General features: G+C 35.0%; 1 protein-coding gene across 2 annotated transcripts in view; it reads left to right on the plus strand.

Annotated features, from left to right (window-relative positions):
* LOC145670710 (uncharacterized) overlaps nt 1-3,133 on the plus strand; it is a 77,625-nt gene extending 74,492 nt beyond the window's left edge. For both annotated transcript variants that reach the window (XR_014128387.1, XM_081739493.1), the window contains exon 3: nt 2,922-3,133. The gene's annotated coding sequence lies outside the window, so the exon portion shown is untranslated. The remainder of the gene's footprint in view (nt 1-2,921) is intronic.
* Nucleotides 3,134-6,978: the final 3,845 nt, after the last annotated feature.

Raw genomic sequence — 6,978 nt, forward strand, 5'->3', positions numbered from 1 at the left:
AATTCAAAGAATACAGACACACTTCAGGCTACATCTTGCCAATTTTGCTCTATGGCAATTAATCTCAAAATCAGAGGTACTTAATTTCCACCACTTCCTGATTAAATAGAAGGTTAACGGATGAAATAGACGTCACTTTCGGGAAGCTGAATTGAATCTAAAAAAGATTATGCTCGATATTTCTTGAATAAGATTGACAGACACGGATACAGATGAACATAAAGCCGTCCTATAACACTTCCTATATTTATGCATAGCATAATTTGGAAGTCAAACAACGATTAACTTACAAAGCATAAAGATGATAAATTTTGTCTGAATTTTACTCCAGTTATACTAACACATAGTTATCTCTTGTTTTGCCATTAATCTTATCTGATCTGGATGGGTTTCATGCAATTTTATACGTATAACTTAAACATATAACTTATCCCTTCCCAGACCAAATGTATAAAATAATTAAGACTACATTGTAAGTCACAGGATGTTACAACATACATGCATACATTGTAAGTCACAGGATGTTACAACATACATGCAGTAACACCTTAACCTGGTAAAATGAAATAAATTATAATAAAATAATATAGAATTATTGTTTATTTATTTACTTATCTCTAACTCTTTCTTGAATAAATATACTATTCTTGCAATGTAGTCTTAATTGTTTTGTACGTTTGGTCTGAGAAATGATGAGTTACATATTTATTATCACAACGATTTTTATTACATTTGTATCACGAATAATTCATACTTAAAACATTATTAATTGTAATCATTAGATGAGCATGAACAAATGCATTAAATACATATAAGTGTCGTTAATTTAACATCTATTTTTTCTTTACCTTCGGAAAGCAATAATTGTAGCTCTAAATTCTCACCGTACATACATGTGGCAACGTTTCCTGATGACCTGAGTGCAGACAGTACTGAGAGGGACATAAATGACTGTAGTACGAGTAGCTTGTGTGACACGTGTCGGATTCTGAAATCGGCAAATAAGTTACCGTTTGTGTTTTAGTATACTATAACTAATTTTCGATTAGAATGACACATAGCTATTGTTCGAGGAGCAGCAACGACATGTTGGTTTCAACGGAGGAGGTCTCATTAGTCTTTGAAAAAATACGTTCTTTAATTGCGAAAAATACGGCAGGCTAACACTATTCCTGGCAGTATTTATTAATCTTTATAATACAGAGTAGCTGAAACATCTGTTCTTTGCAGAGAGAGAAAGATTTATGGAAAGTATTTGAAACTCTCTCATCCCTCTCTGCAAAGAATTCGAATGTCAATGAAAGTGTTACCCCTGTTATGCAGGAAACCAAAATTGTTAGAAGTATCGAAGTATCGTCTAGTGTGTTAAGACTGCTGTTAAACTTGTGAATGACGTAATTCCTTCCCAACCCCTGAGGGTGCCTTAACCAATATTTTTTTTTTCAAATTGTAAGTCGTATGTTAAAAATTTAGGTTGAATTTTTTCTAGTGTTTCAGTGTTATACTGGAACATATAAACATTTAACGGTTTATTTATGGAGTTGTTGTATCTGTAAACTTTATAACAAACCCACTTCATTCAATTCGACTTGTGGAATTCGTAGATTTCGATGCTAAGCATAGAATAATAATACACATGAGCACTTCTAAATTCTTTGTACTTTTGTTGAAATCATAGAATTCATTTTGTAATTTATTATGTGCCCTTGTACATGTTATTTACAAGAGTAAATCTTTTAGCTGTAAAGTAAACTGACCGTACTCCTAACCTTTATTTCGGAAGAAAGCATTCCATGCATACATATTGTACACAGAAGATGAAGTATAGCTTTCAAAATTCATTGTAAGAGATTATATAATACTTGATCATAACTCATCCAATTTTGTTTGAACATACATTCATTTACATAAAAAATACATATGGTGATATAATGTTATAAACAAATTTCTATGAAGCACATATCAAACACAACGCTTAGGTTCACGTCTCACGTTATATCCTGCAGGCCACAGAAGACGGGTGATTAATGAGAATAAATGATTGTGAAATAATTGGAGGAGCGGAGGAAACGAGAAGTCCAAGAAAAGCCTACAAATACAATAGTATCCACCATAAACTCACATGGCATGGAATCCATCCAGGGATCCCTAGTACCACAGGTGAAACTTCTGTCATTCAGGCACCGTGCCTTCGTCTAAAAGAATCGAATGTTTCTGCCCTTCATATAAAAAAGAATATAAAAAAGAATTAACACTTACACGCACACATTCAAACACTAATTTGAAAATTGTGGGGGAAAAGTTCTAAATTTTAGTTTTACAATAGTGAAAAGATTAAGAAAGACATCATAGAAACCTCTCATTGACCTTGAAATTTCGACCCTGAAAATATTTGCTCCTTGGATTTTAAATAGTAGAATTGAAATATGTCATCTTCACTTTATTGTTGATTTTTGTTGTTTAACTCAGCCATCCCATGGATAAACTCCGGATATAATACAAAAATAACCATCATGCTTTATTTATTCTTGAATCAGTAATTTCAGAGGGAAGTGTGGAAACTTCTTATTCAATTTTCTTCCCCCTCCAAATTCTGTCATTACTCTCATTTTTCTTCTGTGTAGCATGATTTGAAACCGGTATTTTTTTGAATACACACAATTCCAAAGGGAAATAAAGGATACATGGAAAGCTTACAGTCCAAAAGTTGAACCGGAAAATGCAGCCTTCAATGTGCTTTCGGTCTTCGGTTCGGCTAAAATCAAATACATATATGTTTTGAAAAATGTACTAAATTATGAAACAGTAAAAAGTAAAGAAAAAAGCAAAACATTCCACTGAAGGAGAAATGTACCACTTCATTTGTTAGAAAAGACGTATATTCATGTTTTGAATACTAATGTTTTAATTTTCAATTCCAGGACAGCAAAATTGTTTCTGGATGTTAATTTTGGTTGATTAATACAGCGCCATCGTAGTTAAGTTCCAGAGCATCTTTAAATTGTTTCGTAAATTATGGATGAAGATGAAGAGGATCATACTTGTTTGGCCCTTGTAAATACTTTTAAACAAATCATCGTGTATTTTACGCATCCTTCTTCTATTGCATCAATTAAAGTTTAATTCATATTAATATTTGAATTTCCTTTTGAAAATCACACAATATAAATCAATACATGAATAATTATAAAGCAACAAATGGATGTGCGGTGCTTCATTTCAATTACTTGTTTTTAAGTCGTATTGGTTAATGCTGAAAACGAATTTTTCATGGACTTGCTTAGTATCACGTGATTGTTGATACTAAGCATGTTGCTAAGTATGTTGTTGTTGATGATTTGGAGTTTAAAGTCCTGTCTAAGACCGAAGCTACATGAAATGTGAATCTGCAGATTAACACTAGATCCAAATATAATAGATCTCACGAAAACTCGAACCCGAGTGTGCAACACTGAAGGCGCGTGCGCTAACAATACAGCCATGAGAAAGTTCTCATTGCTAAGTGATGCTATATGCCAGACACTTAAGTGAGGTGAGTAATAATGCGTAGCAATAAGTATGCTATCAATGCGAAATATACCTGGCAGTACTGAATGATTTTTTGTTAAGTTCACTAAATGATTTTAGTGCTTATTTCTTTTAAGGGGTGGGAACATTAACACTGCGTTTGCACTGCGTATATAGACTAGCCAATACGACAATCGTAACTTGCTTGAAATTTCACACGGAGACACTTCCTTTTCAACAAACTATTACCTAGATATTCACCATAATAACTTTGTGATGAGGTTCTCAACCAGACTGCAGAAGATAGTATCAGGTAAGTATTAGTACAGTGCGTGAAAAAATAGGTTTACAAAGAAATATTCCAGTACAGGAAATGCTGAAACTGGTTTATCTTAGATATAGTTCAATCAACACATTTCTGCGAACACTCGAAGTAAAGATTGGTGATCGATAACTTACACGTACTTCATATGTGATAGCGTCCCTCAGTAGGTTTGAAGTTTTAAGTCGATCGTGATACTGTTCAACGAATAGTGTTGAAACACTTCGATACACAGTGTCCCACGTATTCTCTTTATTTGTCGCCCGCACGAAACACCTGTTTAACCAATAAACACTTATCTATTGTTAATATTGTAACACACACACATATTATTCGATACTTAGCAGAAATCTGACAGACCTTTGAGCTGATCACAATATAATGCAAACCGTCTTCATTGTGCAGGGTACATCTCTCTTGAATTGATAGTTAAGGTACAGCTTCGTTTCTGTCTGTGTCGTACATTTGCATAATACAACATATACATACAAATACAGAAAAGTGAATTTTTATCCATTTCTCAGAACAAGTAACTATATCCACTGCGGAGCGATTTTTTGAATACACTGTCTAATAGCCGAGAAATCCAGATGTAGTTTTCATGACATTTAAGATTAATAATCAATGTATTAGCACGGTTTTCTTCATAGGTGAGCTTTCACATTTAAGAAAAAGAATCCAAGTATATTGTTTTCCTTTCTCTGCTATTTTGAAATATGGAGATTTCAACATGAATAGCACGAGCTAAGTCTATTCCTAAGAAGTTAAATATAAACAGTTATCGGTGCAGAAGAATATAATAGACCTGTTCGTCTCCCCCTTCTAGTTTAAGAAATTTAGGATTAATCTCTCTTCAATTTATTTTTATTGCGTTAAAATAATGATTCAATCAATTGTAAGACATAATTTATAACACTGAGATTTTCATAATAACCTTACCATGTAGAGAGTGACCAGAAAGTACTTTTACACTTGCACTTATTTCATCTCTACTTTAACAATACTTACAATTATGAGTCCAAAACATCCATATGTGCACCTCCATTATCCCTGCACAGCATGATACGACTTCATGTTCTCCTACTCGTCAACTTCAGCATCTACGGCGTCACAATCTTGAAGGCTTCAAAGACACTTGCCCGCAGAGCACCATTGTCCATATACAGTTTGTTCCTGATGTGTAATTTGATGATACCCTACAGGGCATTAACTGATCCGTGTCGTAAAATCTGGACTTCGAGGTGGCCAAGGATAAGGAACAGGTGAATTTGGGAACCCACAACTATCCGTATTCAGGCGTTCACGAACAGCACGTCAGAATTGGGCCGGAGCTCCCGTATTACTGATGCCCAGATTCTGGAGCTATGGAAGAAGCCTGTCATTCAATATCTCCAGATAAGTGACCTTGATTATGGAACCCGTAAAGAACAATGGATCAAAGATGTATTGTTTAGTCATTCCCTCTCAATGCTTGAGGTGCGGAGGAATTTTCTAAAGTTCTTGACAGAAATATGGGTTTTACCTTGACCATATGAAAACGTTCCTATCCATCGAAATGCGATAAATAGCACATTCGTAAGAGAAAGAACGTATTTCTGAGCAGGAATGATGGAGAAGGCCTCCTATAAGATCCTGTATGCATCCTTCCGTCGGTTTAAGTCATCGTCAGTTAGTTCATTGATGGCCATTGACCGTGAAGCGTGCAGGCTCCATTGTCATATGGAACTGCATTGTGCACCACGTAATTATATGTTCTGCAGAACAGTTTCTGGTAGACTTGAATGTAAACGCATCAACGTTTGCACAAGTTTCCTTTCGGGTTGATGGACGACCAGAAGGAAGGGTATACAAAGCACTTCACAAACGAAAAGTTTCATTTCCATATAACCAAACTCTAACTACACCGATCTGTTCCTATCCATTATCTGCAGCATAGTTTCGTTGTTGTGTTTCCGTCCACGGATCTACACACTTGCCACTAAACGCTCCCTCAAAATAAAATTAGTAGTACCTGCAATTGTTGTTCACCAAACATAAAAATGTGAGACAATGAAACGATCAATTTACCGACTTATATTCTTTTTACTCCGCTGACTCTTACGTGGTAGTTGCGCAGATATCATGATGTAACCCGAATGAGGGGCACTGTTGTTAGAATGAAAGGTTCAAATCTGAAATATCTTAATATTTCACATTATTACAAGCATTTAGTTCGGCTATAAAGGGATTTTCTAATCATTGCGTACAAAAGTATACATATTATTTTCTGTTTAATCAGCGTTTTCGGTCAGTAGGCAGCAAATAATGATCAAAGCAGAAATATCTATTACTTAAAATCAGAGTGCATTTTCTTATCTCGAAATATGCTTTAACTTCTGGCAAAAGAAAAATAATCATTTATTCAAAGCGATTTAAGTTTCAAATTCAATAACTTTCTAATTCTAAACAATTTACAACAATTGCACATCGGGAAAAGTAATGAACTCAGGGAGTGATTCAAATGGGGAAGTAATTTCTTCGGAGCCATTTCTGACGTATACTTAACAAGGGTTACGAGCTTAGGTTCAGATTACGTGGCGTTTGTCGCGTGCCGCTTCCGGCACGGCACTGTGATTATTTGATTACCATTAGTATATATGAGGCTTTTCAGATTATCTGGGCACTGTGTTTCGCCGCTTGCGGCCGCCGTAAACATCACGGCGCCCTTCAAGACGCGGCGCGGCGCCTCTCCGTACACAACGTGTTGATTACTATTGTTGCTTATGGTTCTCTGCAGACTAGACGGCGTGCACTTGACAAAATTCTGTTCGCTTTTATTGAGAGGTGTTAGAAGGAGTTACTTTTTGCTATAAATGAAGTCCATGAAAGATATAGATATAGAAATATTAATTAGTTTGATGTAGGAAAGGCCCATACTGTGGGACAAATCTTTGGATTCATACACGTCCCAGAATTAAACAACTGTCTGGAGGGAGGTTTACACTATACTTAATTCAAATTTTGAGAATTTGAACTATAAAAACAAATAATTTTCCGTAGATGAAGTGCAATGCGTGTTTTGTGTTGCATTTATTCTTTGCATAAATTCAGCAAAAGTATATTATAGCTTTTAGTTCAATCTTGTATTATTAATACTGTGGAGGATGTGT

The sequence above is a fragment of the Thermobia domestica genome, chromosome 14 (assembly GCF_964235325.1).
Source record: "Thermobia domestica chromosome 14, izTheDome1.hap1.1, whole genome shotgun sequence".
NCBI lineage: Eukaryota > Metazoa > Arthropoda > Insecta > Zygentoma > Lepismatidae > Thermobia > Thermobia domestica.